At 49.1% G+C, this 13,794-nt stretch overlaps 1 protein-coding gene across 1 annotated transcript in view; it reads left to right on the top strand.

Annotated features, from left to right (window-relative positions):
- Positions 1 to 401: 401 nt before the first annotated feature.
- Positions 402 to 13,794, top strand: part of LOC137518103 (uncharacterized) — a 28,234-nt gene continuing 14,841 nt past the window's right edge. Inside the window, exons 1-2 of the mRNA XM_068235433.1 lie at positions 402 to 512; positions 10,886 to 10,960. The gene's annotated coding sequence lies outside the window, so the exon portion shown is untranslated. The remainder of the gene's footprint in view (positions 513 to 10,885; positions 10,961 to 13,794) is intronic.

The following is a 13,794-nucleotide window of genomic DNA, read 5'->3' on the forward strand; positions in this document are numbered from 1 at the left end:
AAACGCACGCGTTAGACGCGACCGCAAAACCCGACGGAAACCTGGGAAACGCAGGGGAAAACGGCCCTGCAAGTGTGTTCCCTGCCTGAGAGTCACCAATGCGGCAAACTGTGTGCGCGCCAAACGACTGAGCACAGCAATGGGCGGGGTTATATCCATCCAGGGAAAGCGAGACAGATAGGATTAGGAATCCCGTCTCATTTCATAAGTGGGCGGGGCCAAGGGGCACGCCTTCCTTCTATAAGCAATGATAAATGACTCAAGGGGCGTGGTAGGACAGGAACGCCCCCTATGATAGATGGCAATGACTTCTACTTAGACTCCAGCAGGGGGCGGGTGACGCCCCCTGCACCAAATGTGCTCTCGGAGGACCCTGTTTTGTGTCTGCCTCGCCCCGAGGCGTCACCTCCCAGCATACAGTGCGCTGGTCGGCTGATCGGAGCGGAGCCACTTCCGGATGTGGAGAGGGGACTTCCTGTTAGCAGTCCGGACATCCCGACAGAGGAGCAGAGGTGGGTCCCCCCGAGAATTGCACCCTTCCTCCAGTACCCCCACAGCCAGTCCCCTGGTACACCCTATACCTATATATATCTGTAGAGTACCAACCATCGTGGCTATACCCCTCCCCCTGCCTCATGTGCATACATGCCCCCTGCTTTATATATGCAGCACTATATAACTATCTACAAAATAATTCATATATCTATCTCTCTCCTTACCTGTTCCTGTGTTTTCCCGCATCTTATATTTTTGCATAAAAAAGGTGCTAGGGCTTATTTTCAGGGGATGTATTACACAGGGATGGGCTTTTGAGTAGTGTACTACTCTAATTCGGAATTCAAATGAAGAGTAATGACTTCATTTGTGACTGCAGGATAGGAGGGTGTTGTGTCTGATTACGCTGCCTTTGGATTTGCACTGCCCCGCTTGCGCAGTAGGAGACTGTGCGGCCACAGTTCCTATTTAATTGTGCTACTGATGGTAAAATACTAAATATCTCTGCTTCTTCACATCCTACACTCCCCAAATTTTCAGGGTAGGGAGGGGAGCCCCCGAATTACCTCTATGCCAAATTGCAGCTCTCGAGACCAACTGGTTCCCGAGATAGGTTTCTCCAGGGGCGTCTCTAGTCATTTTGTCACTCCAGGCGAGAATGCCGGTGGCGCCCCCCTCCCCGTGTGGTGCCCCCCTGCTGCAAATAATCGTAACGCAGCAAAGATTCACCATAAGATAAAAGTAATGCGGCAGACTTTCCCCAGAAAATAACCATAACGCAGCAATGATTCACTATAAAATAATTATAATGCAGCAATGATTCACCATACAATAATCGTAATGTGGCCAGCGTTCCCCAGAAAATAATCGTAATGTGGCCAGCGTTCTCCAGGAATTAATAGTAATGTGGCCAGCGTTCCCCAGGAAATAATCGTAATGTGGCCAACGTTCCCCAGAAAATGATCGTAATGTGGCCAACGTTCCCCAGGAAATGATTGCAATGTGGCCAGCGCTCCCCAGGAAATAATCGTAATGTGGCCAGCGCTCCCCAGGAAATAATCGTAATGTGGCCAACGTTCCCCAGGAAATAATCGTAATGTGACCAGCGTTCCCCAGAAAATGATCGTAATGTGGCCAACGTTCCCCAGGAAATGATCGTAATGTGACCAGCGTTCACCAGAAAATAATTGTAATGTGGCCAGCGTTCACTAGAAAATGATCGTAATGTGGCCAGCTATCACCAGAAAATAATCGTAATGTGGCCAGCGTTCACCAGAAAATAATTGTAATGTGGCCAGCGTTCACCAGAAAATAATCGTAATGCGGCCAGCGTTCACCAGGAAATAATCGTAATGCGGCCAGCGTTTACCAGGAAATAATCGTAATGCGGCCAGCGTTCACCAGGAAATAATCGTAATGCGGCCAGCGTTCACCAGGAAATAATCGTAATGCGGCCAGCGTTCACCAGGAAATAATCGTAATGCGGCCAGCGTTCACCAGGAAATAATCGTAATGCGGCCAGCGTTCACCAGGAAATAATCGTAATGCGGCCAGCGTTCACCAGGAGATAATCGTAATGCGGCCAGCGTTCACCAGGAGATAATCGTAATGCGGCCAGCGTTCACCAGGAGATAATCGTAATGCGGCCAGCGTTCACCAGGAGATAATCGTAATGCGGCCAGCGTTCACCAGGAGATAATCGTAGGAGATAAGGAGATAATCACCAGTAAATTATGCTAATGTGGGCAGCATTTACTCACCTGCAGAAGTCTCCTGTAGCCAGCCGGCGGTGGCACTGGTCCCTGGTGCGTCACACGGTGCCTTGAAGTCTCCTGTAGCCAGCCGGCGGTGGCACTGGTCCCTGGTGCGTCACACGGTGCCTTCAAGCACGTGTGACAGGCGGAGGGCGGAGGTAGGGGCGGCGCCGCACGTATAGACGAACTAGCGTGCGGCCGCTCGCTCTGCACAGAGAGGTAGTGGGGGCGGACCAGGCACAGGCTGAGCTGCCTGTCACAGCCGGCTGCTCGCTCTGAAGGGAGAGGAAGGGGGCGGACCAGTAGGCGGCACCAGGCACAGGCTGAGCTGCCTGTCACAGCCGGCGCCGATCTGATAGTGAAAAAAAAAAAAAATAAACACACACACAGCGCGGCGAAAGAGCGCCCACTTCCACCCACGGCGCTCTAGGCCAAAATTTAGAGTTGCCTAATGACAGAGACGGCTCTGGGTTTCTCTAATCTATCTCCTGAACCAGCGGGGCAGAGGGGCTGCAATTTGGCATCGAGGTCGTTTGGGGGATCCTCTCCCTACCCTGAAAATTTGGTGAGCGTATGATGTGTGGAAGCGGAGATATTTATTATTTTACCATCAGCAGCCTAATTAACTTCACACTGAGCATGCGTGCTACTCAGTGTGGAAGGGAGCTTCCGGGCAGCGCAATCAGACATTACAGGGGCTTATCTTACCCAAAAGTCTTTGGGTCGTCTGCGCTTCATTACACGTCATAGACGTAATGAAAGCCGTGTTGCATGACTCACTACCGCGCTTCCTCTTTCAAGCAAGCTGGAAGCGTGGAAGTGAGTGGTGGAATGCGGCTTTCGTTATGCCTATGACGCGTAATGGAATGCAGACATCCTGAAGACTTCTGGGTAAGCTTTGTGACCAATTTTAAAATAATTGTCCCTAATTACTGTAAATCCTCTAGCTAGCACTAGACTAGCTAGAAGAAGTCTCCGGCTCCCCCGATCGCCGCCGCTCCCCCGATATATAAATTACCCAGCCTGGATCCAGCGATCGGCGCAGCCTCCCGGACAGCTCCGGTCTTCGCTATGGGGAGGATTGCAGATGACGTCGCCAACGTCATGCGCAAACCCGATCCTCCCCATAGAGAGACCGGAGCTGTGCAGGGAGGCTGTGTGGTCGCTGGATCCAAGGGGAGTAACATATAGATGGGGATCAGCGGCGATAGGTGGGTGCCCCACACTTGCACTAGCTAGCCTAGTGCTAGCTAGATGATTTACGGCCATTAGGGACAATTATTTATTTATGGGGGACTCCTGGGGCCACAGAGCGGTATGCCCGACACAGTGTCGGGCATACCGCTAAGGAGGTTAACCCCCTCCTTTCCCGCGGGAACACGTGTAGTCATTAGACTTCATTTGAATTTGAGTAGTATGCTACTCGAAAGCCTGGTCTAAAGCGGCCGCGATGCTGCTTATCAATCGAGCCGCTGATGCGGCTCGATTGATAAGATCCGACAGGACGGATCTCCGTACCGCCGATTCCCTGCTCGATCCCCGTGAGGGGACAATGGCAGGGAATCGTGCGGGAGATAAGCGGCGGCGGCGGGCACGAGCGGGGAATCGAATGCGGCGCAAGCGGGGACGCGGCGGGCACGCGGAAGAGGCGATCCGGCGGCTAATCGAGTCGCCGGATCGCTACAATGTCCCTCCATGTAGATGGGGTTTTACATTCCTATGAACACAAGTTCCTCCTGCCTTTCCTCACTGTGCCGCCTCTTTCTCTGCTGTGTTTCCCTCTTGTACCTTTAAGCCGCATCTACACACGTAGATGCGGCCGCGATGCTCCTTATCAATCGAGCCGCTGATGCGGTTCGATTGATAAGATCCGACAGGACGGATCTCCGCACCGCCGATTCCCTGCTCGCTCCCCGCGAGGGGACAATGGCAGGGAATCGTACGGGAGATAGGCGGGGAATCGAATGCGGCGCACACGCGGCGGGCACGCGGAAGAGGCGATTCGGCGGCTAATCGAGCCGCCGGATCGCTACAATGTCCCATGGTGTAGATGGGGCTTTAGTGTCCTCTATTCCCTGTCCCCTGCTGTGACTTTCGCTGTCCTCTGATGCCCCCCTGCATTGCCTCAGCTCTATGCCGCTGTGTCCTCGAGCTTCAGTCTATTGAGACTTATAATAACTTATGTTTCCGATAGAGCTGATTATCTCGCAGGCGGGACAATGGCTCCATTACTAAGCCAATCTCTACAGTGATTGACCCAATGACTGAGCCTTGTTCCTGCCAGCAGAACCATGGGCTCCTGTAAATAACACAAGTTGCCATACTTTTCTTTTACTCACAGGGCTTACTTTCAGGTTACAGCTTTTATTTCAAGCATGCTTTTTCCACTTTTTATTTCAAGCATTCCTTTCAGGACTTACTTTTGGGGTAGGGCTTTTATTTTGGACATGCTCGAAATTCTTGCTATAGCTTACTTTTGGTATGTCTTCATTTTGGGGAAACGGTATGTATTTAATTGAACTGAAACTATTACCTGACCTTCCCAGTAGCACTCTATATGTCCTTTCTGCTATATCACCACTCTGCTAGATCTGTATGTACGTCCTTCCATAATGTGTGCATGCAGTGTTTGTATAAGCCCCTCCTCCGCCACACCATATATAGGCCAGACTATAGCATACTAAGGCACAGAGAAGTAAATGAAATAGGAGGTATTGTGGGGAACTTCATTAGGCACACAGAGAATGTGCTAGGCTGAAATCCTGCTTGAAAAAGTAATCGCAGCTCCCTTGCCAATTGCTATAGCATGTAAATAGTGGTGCTCCTTTCCCATTGGAGCAATTCTTTTTTTCACTGACAGGTGTAGGGAATAGTTTCACATTCCACTTCCTTCCCTTCAAAAACTCTTTGGTTGCTTTGGGTCATTGTCCATCTGCATTGTGAAGCGCTGTCCAATGAGTTCTGAAGCATTTGGTTGAATATGACCAGAGTGACTACAGAGCGTTCACCACAAGGTGTAAACCATTGGTGAGCCTCACAGGAAGGCCAGATAAGTGTTTGCCAAACGACATCTAAAATGCCCCAAGAACAAGCTGGAACTGAAGACAGTTGCAGTAGATCTCTGGCAGAGCATTACCAGGGATGAAACCCAGCTTCTGGTGATGTCTATGCATTCCAGACTCCAGGAAGTAGTTAACTGCAAAGGAGTTGCAACGAAGTATTAAAAAGTGAAAGTTTGATTTATTATTTCCCTTTACTTTTAATCCCTTAAAGAGAACCCGAGGTGAGTTTGAAGAATATTATCTGCATACAGAGGATGGATCTGCCTATACAGCCCAGCCTCTGTTGCTATCCCAAACCCCCCTAAGGTCCCCCTGCACTCTGCAATCCCTCATAAATCACAGCCACGCTGCTGACAAACAGCTTGTCAGAGCTGGCTGTGTTTATTTCTATAGTGTCAGTCTGCTGCTCTCCCCGCCTCCTGCAGAACTCCGGTCCCCGCCTGCATCCCTTCCCTCCCTGCTGATTGGAGGGAAGGGACGGGGGCAGGGACCGGAGCTATGCAGGAGGCGGGGGAGCAGCTGAGACTGACACTACAGATGTAAACACAGCCTCACAGCACGGCTGTGATTTATGAGGGATTGCAGAGTGCAGGGGGACCTTAGTGGGGTTTGGGATAGCAACAGAGGCTGGGCTGTATAGGCAGATTCAGCCTCAGCATGCAGATAACATTCTTTAAACACACCTCGGGTTCTCTTTAACAAGTGGAAGGCACATGTGCAAACTGGTGTAATTCCTACACTGTTCACCTGATTGGGAGGAAAATGCCCTCAAATTAAAGCTGGCATTTGCTGTCAAGGACCTTCAGCCCTGCTTAACCGCCACTATCCCGCGGCAAAGCGAGGGGTCTATAACCCCCAAATCCCCTCTCCTTTGTCCGGGGAGCACTTCCTGAATGAGACAGAGCTAATGGCTGTAGCTCTGCCTCTCAGCGCGTCAATCCCGGCTGATCGCCGCCTCTCCCCGCCCCTCTCAATCCGCCTTCACAGAGAGGGGAGGGGGAGATCCGCTGGCAGATTTCAGCGCATGGAGGCAGAGCTGCAGCTTATAGCTCTGCCTCCATGAGCAGCAAAATCCACGACCAAGAAAGTTGTGGATTTTGCAGGGGGGTTTGGGGGGGGACTAAACCCCTCGTTTTGCCGCGGGATAGCGGCGGTTTAGCAGGGCTGAGGGTCCTTGACAGCAATACAAGTTAAAAAGAAGAATTTATACTAGCTTCAGAGTCTCTTTAAAGCACATCATGTTTGTTTCATCTTAAATCCATTGTGGTTGTGTATAGAGCCTAAATGTTAGAATTGTGTAGATGTCCCAATATTTATGGACCTGACTGATGGATTTTGCACGTCGTCCATCTCCAGGCTGCACACACCATGTCGGCTGTGTAGCTGATGACACGCTGTGTTGCTATGCGGGGGGGGGGGGGGGGGTGCGTGATGTCACGTGGGGGAGCGGCGTGAGCAATGGGATCGATGTCAATGGGGACGAGTAGATTTGCCTGCCGGATCGCTCTAGGGATTGAGGTCGTCACACATGTCTGATTATCAGCTGAGGCAGTCTTTATCAGCCGACTTAAAGCGGAACTGTAGATAGAAAATAAACGCATTGTTTTACTTACCTGGGGCTTCCTCAAGCCCCCAGCAGCTGTCCTGTCCCGCGCAGAGTCTCCGTTCCCCTGCTGCCGCTCCATTCTGTACCTTCGACTTGTAAGTCGATGCCAGCGCAGCCCTGCCAAGCGTATCCTTTCTTCGCGTTCCCCTCTGCAATAGCGGGGAACACGAAGAAAGGATACGCACGGCCAGAGCCGCGCAGTGGCCCGGCGGCAAAACCGAAAGTAGCTGGCGGCGGGAGAATGGAGGCTCGTCGAGAAGCGGGACAGGACGGCTGTTGGGGGCTTGGGGAAGCCCCAGGTAAGTGAAACAATGTGTTTGTTTTATCTCTACAGTTCCGCTTTAAAGGAAAACTTAAGTCAAAGGTAAAAAATGAGATTTACTCACCTGGGGCTTCCCTCAGCCCCCAGCAGCCGATCGGTGCCCTCGCAGCCCCGCTCTGACGCTCCAGGACCCGCCGGCGAGCACTTCCGGTTTGGCCGTCACCGGCCGACAGGCATGGGAACGCGAGTGATTGTTCGCGTTCCCAGCCTGTATATCGCCCCCTATGCTGCTATTGCGGCCAGGAGGTCGCAACAATCACTCGCGTTCCCATGCCTGTCGGCCGGTGACTGCCAAACCGGAAGTGCTCGCCGGCGGGTCCTGGAGCGTCAGAGCGGGGCTGCGAGGGCACCGATCGGCTGCTGGGGGCTGAGGGAAGCCCCAGGTGAGTAAATCTCATTTTTTACCTTTGACTTAAGTTTTCCTTTAAGTCAGGCGTATGTATGGGCCTTACCAGAGACAGACACAAAGGGGGAGAGAGGGTATAATGAGGTTTGGAAAAGGGGCGTAGGTGGTATGAGGTGTAGTGTTGAGGTACAGTGTGTGTGTGTGTTGGAGTATAAGGCATGGAGAGGGGAATTATGTGTAATGAGTGGAGAGGGAGATGAGGCCTGAAGCAGTCAATGCAGATTCTTCTCTGCTTTGGAACTACAGATAAGTTCGTTGAGCTACATGCTGGCTTTAGATTTTCTTTGGCCATAAATCTAAAGAGGGGGATAGAGTATAATGACGCATATAGAGGGGGAGGGAGATAAGGTATAATGAGACATAAGGCTATTATTGCAGATTCTATCCTGCTTTGGAACTACAGATTATTATTGATTTGAGTGCCAACATATTCTGTTGATAAGCTCTTTGAGCTAAATACAGACTTTAGACTTTCTTCTTATGTACAGGAGTTCCCATGCAATACAGGCTATCCCTGCTGTAGCTAATTTCCCACAGCATGAAAGCTTCCCACAGCTAGTAGCATTTTACTTCTCCCCACCCCAAAAGAGCAGTACATTTGCTTAGCTGAGAGTCAAACAGCGTTTCAGTACAATGATCTTTTTAAATCTGCTGTCCTAGATGCCCAAAAAATATTGTTTCCAGCAACAGATCGATAACGGATGTATGCAGTAAATGGGAGGTGCTGTCAGTGTTAGCACAATTGCCTTGCAGCACTGGGTCCCTGGTTGGAATCCCATCCAGGGCACTATCTGCATATTCTCCCCGTGTCTGTGTGGGTTTCCTCCGGGTACTCTATTTTCCTCCCACATCTCAAAATGATAAGTTAATTGGCTTCCCCCTAAAATGGACTCTAGACTATGATACATTCATAGACATATGACTATGGTAGAGATTAGATTGTGAGCCTGTAACGATCGGTGTAACAGAGAGGATCTGATTATCGGTGATCTGCAGTATCTGCGAGAATACAGATATATACCCGATTATTGATGATCTGCAGTATCACCGATAATCAGATATATCTCTAACCTCTGGACACCTGAGTAATAGGAGTGTTTGGTGCAACAGTAATATTTTGAGGAGAGCACCCGTCTCAAGGGTGCCAGGCAGTAAAAGATACTGCCCAAGAACAAGCTCCTTCCAATGGCCTGAGGCTCCCCAAAGGGAGGAGTCAGGCTGAGAGAGGGAAGGACAGAGTGTGAGTGACACCAATGGTGAGATGTCACTGACAGATCTGTGAACTATCTCTAAACAGAGGAGATAGTTCTCGAGGTCGGACAAGCCAGGTCGGCAACAGACAGATGAGATACAGAAGGAAGAGACTGAATCGGAGTCCTAAGGAGTATCAGATATAGCGAAGTACCAAATCAGAGATCAGAAGAGAGGTCAGGGAAGCAGAAGGTCATAACAAATAATCAACAATGTCTAGTCTATAGGTGTGAGCTCCTAGATCATCAACACCCTGGAACTAGTCTGAAGTATAACAGGATGGTAAAGCTAATTCCTAATTTTGGGTGTGAGCTCCGTAGTCATCAACACCCTGGAACTAGTCTGAAGTATAACACAGAAAATACACAGTATTCCTAGTCTTGGGTGTGAGCTGCGTAATCATCAACACCCTGGAACTAGTCTGAAGTATAACAGGATGGTAAAGCTAATTCCTAATCTTTGGTGTGAGCTCCGTAGTCATCAACACCCTGGAACTAGTCTGAAGTATAACACAGAAAATACACAGTATTCCTAGTCTTGGGTGTGAGCTGCATAATCAACACCCTGGAACTAGTCTGAAGTATAACAGAGATAACACAGATTCTGATAATATGGTCTGAGTGCTTCCACGTAGTGATCGCAACGGCAGACAACCAGGGAATGACCAGCACCCAGTATATATAGCAAAACGCCCTCCAGCGCCTCCCCTAAGTGCTGTACCAATGGGAAGTGGTAAAACCGTCAGCTGACCGGCCTGGTCAGCTGACTCCCTTCTGGCTGTCATATAAGTTCAGCCTCTCAGCGCGCACGTCCTTCTGAACCTGTGTGGACTATCAGTCCCAGCCACACCAGACATGTTGTAAAGCACCCGCCGCGCTGGACGCGGAATCCGCCGCACCGCTATCAAGGCATGCGGCGGTTTCTCCGCGTTTGGCCATACTACTAGATGTAGACCTACGCGTGCCAACTGCCGCGTTGGACGCGGAATCAGCCGCCTTGTTCTGAGTACATGCGGCGGCTTTTCCGCATTTTCTCACAGAGCCCTTCTGAGGTGAAGTGCCAAGATAATATACTCAGCTTAGCTATGACTAAGGTGGCCATACACTGATAGATTTGCAGCAGATTCGACCATCAGATAGATTTCTGTCAGATACATGTTAGGTTCAATCTGTCAGGAATCTATCTGATGTATGCCACATACTAGGAACAGATTTCCAATAGATTTCAGAATGAAATCTATTTGAAATCTATGGAAAATCGATCTAAAAGGCATTACTGCACCATTAGATCCAATGCAACTCTATGGGCCATCGATCAGATCGGCCTGTCAGATAGATCAAATCAATCGATATCGGCCACAAATCGATCGATAGATTTGAATCGATTTTTGAAATCGATCAGTGTATGGGCCCCAGAAGGAGCTATAAATTTGCTCCGATACACGTGAGCTGTATTGCTGTTAATCCACAGATGCTTCAATAAAGATTGGACCTTTATTCCAAGATCGGTGCAGTGGGATTCTTCTCTCTACTGTACTCTGTACAGCGCTGTGAAAGATGTTGGTGCTGTACAAATATTATTAACACTAATAGGTTCTTCCTTTTCATCAGTCCTCTCGGTAGTGCTGTAAGAAATATTACAGCCCCATCATTGGATTACAGACTCCACCAATTGCAGACATGTAATCCTATGTGGCACGGACCTGATGTGGTGAAGCTAAAGTGACTGATGAATGTGCAGTATGATTAATAGGCTGGCTGTGATCGGAGGCTCTCTGTTGTGTCTGGGGAAAGGGATGAGCCAGCCATGGGAAATCCTGTCTGCAGACTCCTAACTGTTAAAGCATTACCACAGTTAAAAAGGAAAGGCATTGCGTATGTCCTGCAGACTGAAATGACTGTATTAATAGGCAATTGATTTTTATGTCTGGAGTCATCCCCTGCTGTTTGCTTCTTCACTGATCAGGTGTTATTGCTACTTCTCTTGCAGTGGTTCTTGAGTGAGCGAATGGTTGCTGTGGCTACAGCGGATGAACGGCCCTGCAGGATTTCAGAGATTCTGTTGGTAAGTAACCAGGGCCTCTTGTGTAATGGCAACCTGTTTGGCTGTTATGTCAGGTCATTTTTTTAAGGTACAAGAATGGCAGGCCATTTTTTTAAGGTACAAGAATGGCTTTTGCAGTGTTCTCCCCAGGCTCTTTTAGGCGGGTGCTCCACCCGGCTATTTTTGGTGACCACCCGGCTGTTATCTGCTCACCTCCTCCTCCGCTGTAAGCAGAGAAAGACCAGCCCTGCATTATCTCATCTCACTCCACCCAGCTATTTTTTCATGCCACCCGGCTACTTTTTCATACCACCCGGCTGGAAAAAAATTCTGGGGAGAACACTGGCTTTTGGCAGTGCATTGGGGTATTTTGGAGTGTTGCAGAAGTTTATTAAGGTGGTACACAAAGCATCGGGTTGGCACGGCAACACATTGGGATACTGTAGCAATGTATGGGGGGGTACAGGTGGTAGTATTTTGGAAAGCATAGGGGGAGGGGATGCTTGGTTTAGTTAGGCCTGAGACACACAGCAGAGCACTTTTTGATCCCGTCAGACTGCGTATGTATTTAAAAAAAAAAAAATCTTCCATCACCTTGTATTAAAATCGCAACAAAATTGCCACAATCACGATTTTTCAAAAAAATGTAGATTTGACCACAATTTTTATGCAAGTCAGTGGGAGGATTTTTTTTTTTTTTTTTTTAATGCAAACGCATCCCAAAAGAGCTTTCCTCCGTGCCCTAGTCCACCACTGTTCCCCCGCTTCCCATCATTGAAGTTATTTGACCAGCTGGTTGATATGCCTTTTGGAGGCTTCAAAAGCGTTCTTGTCTGAGTGCGTCCAAACAGGGTTGTGGAGTCGAGCAGTTGGAGCAATTTGGGTACCTGGAGTCGGAGTTGGTGATTTCATAATCTGAGGAGTCAGATGATTTTTGAACCAAACCTGCAGCCTTTGTAAAAATTAGACTAAGAAGTCTGAGTTGAGGAGTCTGAGTTGGTGGGTTCATAAACTGGAGAGTCGGGAGTTTTCTGATTTTGGTACCCGCTCCATAATCCTGCCAGGGCTTAGGAGTCGGAGCAATTTTGGGTACCTGGAGTCTGAGTCGGTGGTTTCATAAACTGAGGAGTCGGATGATTTTTGTACCAACTCCACAGCTCTGCTTCCAGAGATGGGCGGCTGTGTGCTGCGCATGCATGAGTGCACACATTCGCAGTACAGAGCCGCTTGTCTTCGGGAGCGAAAAGTGAAGACTTTTAATTGGGGGCAGCAGTGGTCCGAGGGCACTGAGAGAGGACTGTGAAGGTTCTAGGAGATTCAGAGCCTTCCTTCTACATAGCTAAGTATCTAATTAATAAAAAAAAATTAAAGGGAACCCGAGGTGAGAGATGCCATATTTATTACATTGTAAACAATACAAGTTGCCTTGCAGCCCTGTTGATGATTTGGCATAAGTAGAGTCTGAGTTAAAACCTTGAAACAAGCATATGGCTAATCCAGTAAAACCTAAGTCAGAGTACTTTATCTGCTGCATGCTTGTTCAGGGTCTATGGCTAAAAGTATTAGAGATACAGGGTCAGGAGGCCTGCCAGGCAACTGGTATTGTTTAAAAGGAAATAAATATGGCAGCCTCCATATAACTCTCACCTCGGGTATCCTTTAACCCCCCGTTGGTCTAAAAAATTCCGCCAGGAGGCAGCGCAGCAGTTTTTTTTTTTTTTTCCCCCTTAAATCATGTAGCGAGCCCAGGGCTCGCTACATGATAGCCGCTGCATGATAGCCGCTGCTCAGCGGCATCCCCCGCCCGCTACGACTGCCTCCGGCGATCTCCGATCAGGAAATCCCGTTCAAAGAACGGGATTTCCTAAAGGGCGGGATGACGTCACCGACGTCGGGACGTCATTGGGAGTCCCGATCCACCCCTCAGCGCTGCCTGGCACTGATTGGCCAGGCAGCGCACGGGGTCTGGAGGGGGGGGGGGGCTCGGCGCGACGGATAGCGGCGATCGAGCGTGGGGCGGCGGCAATCGGTGTGCTGACGCAGCTAGCAAAGTGCTAGCAAAAAAAAAAAATTAAACAAATCGGCCGAGCAGGGCCGGAGAAAACCTCCTGCGCGGCTTACCCCGAACTACCTTCGGGGTTACCGCCAGGAGCTTAAGGTTAACATCAGTATGGCTTTAAGCTCCGTAGACATGCTGCGTGAAACCCTGCCACACAGAGTTAAATTTACTTTCTATAACAATACATTTTTAAATGATTTTAATTAATTTCTTAAAAGTGAATGTAAATGTGGGGTATCAATATTACAGAAAAAAGAAAACACACCAGCAAATAAAACGAAGCAGGACTCAGTATAGAATACAATTGAAACAAGAATACTAATACAAAACTTAAAGGATACCAGAGATTTATTTATTTATTTATTGTATTTATAAAGCGCCAACATATTACGCAGCGCTGAACATTAATTTAGGTTACAGACAATATTTAGGGGTGACATACAGCAATATGACAATACAGGAATACAAGAAAACCAGATCACACACCATAGTATGAGTACCAGGTAATGCTTAGTCAGTGACTGGATGGAGATTAGGCAAGTTAGGTTCACTCAGATGCATAGCATGGGTGCACAGTAATGGAGGTGCAAGATCAGGTAGGACACAAAAGGAGGAGGACCCTGCCCAAAGTCTTACAATCTAGAGGGAGAGGTAAGGACACGAATGGTAGGGGACTAGAGTTGAGCTGTAGGTTTAGCGCACTTGTGAGGGGTAGTAGGCCAGAGTGAAAAGGTGAGTTTTGACGGCCTTCTTGACGATGTTGAAGGAGGGGGCTGCCCTATTGGGTGGAGGTAGG

Source organism: Hyperolius riggenbachi, chromosome 5 (assembly GCF_040937935.1).
Source record: "Hyperolius riggenbachi isolate aHypRig1 chromosome 5, aHypRig1.pri, whole genome shotgun sequence".
NCBI lineage: Eukaryota > Metazoa > Chordata > Amphibia > Anura > Hyperoliidae > Hyperolius > Hyperolius riggenbachi.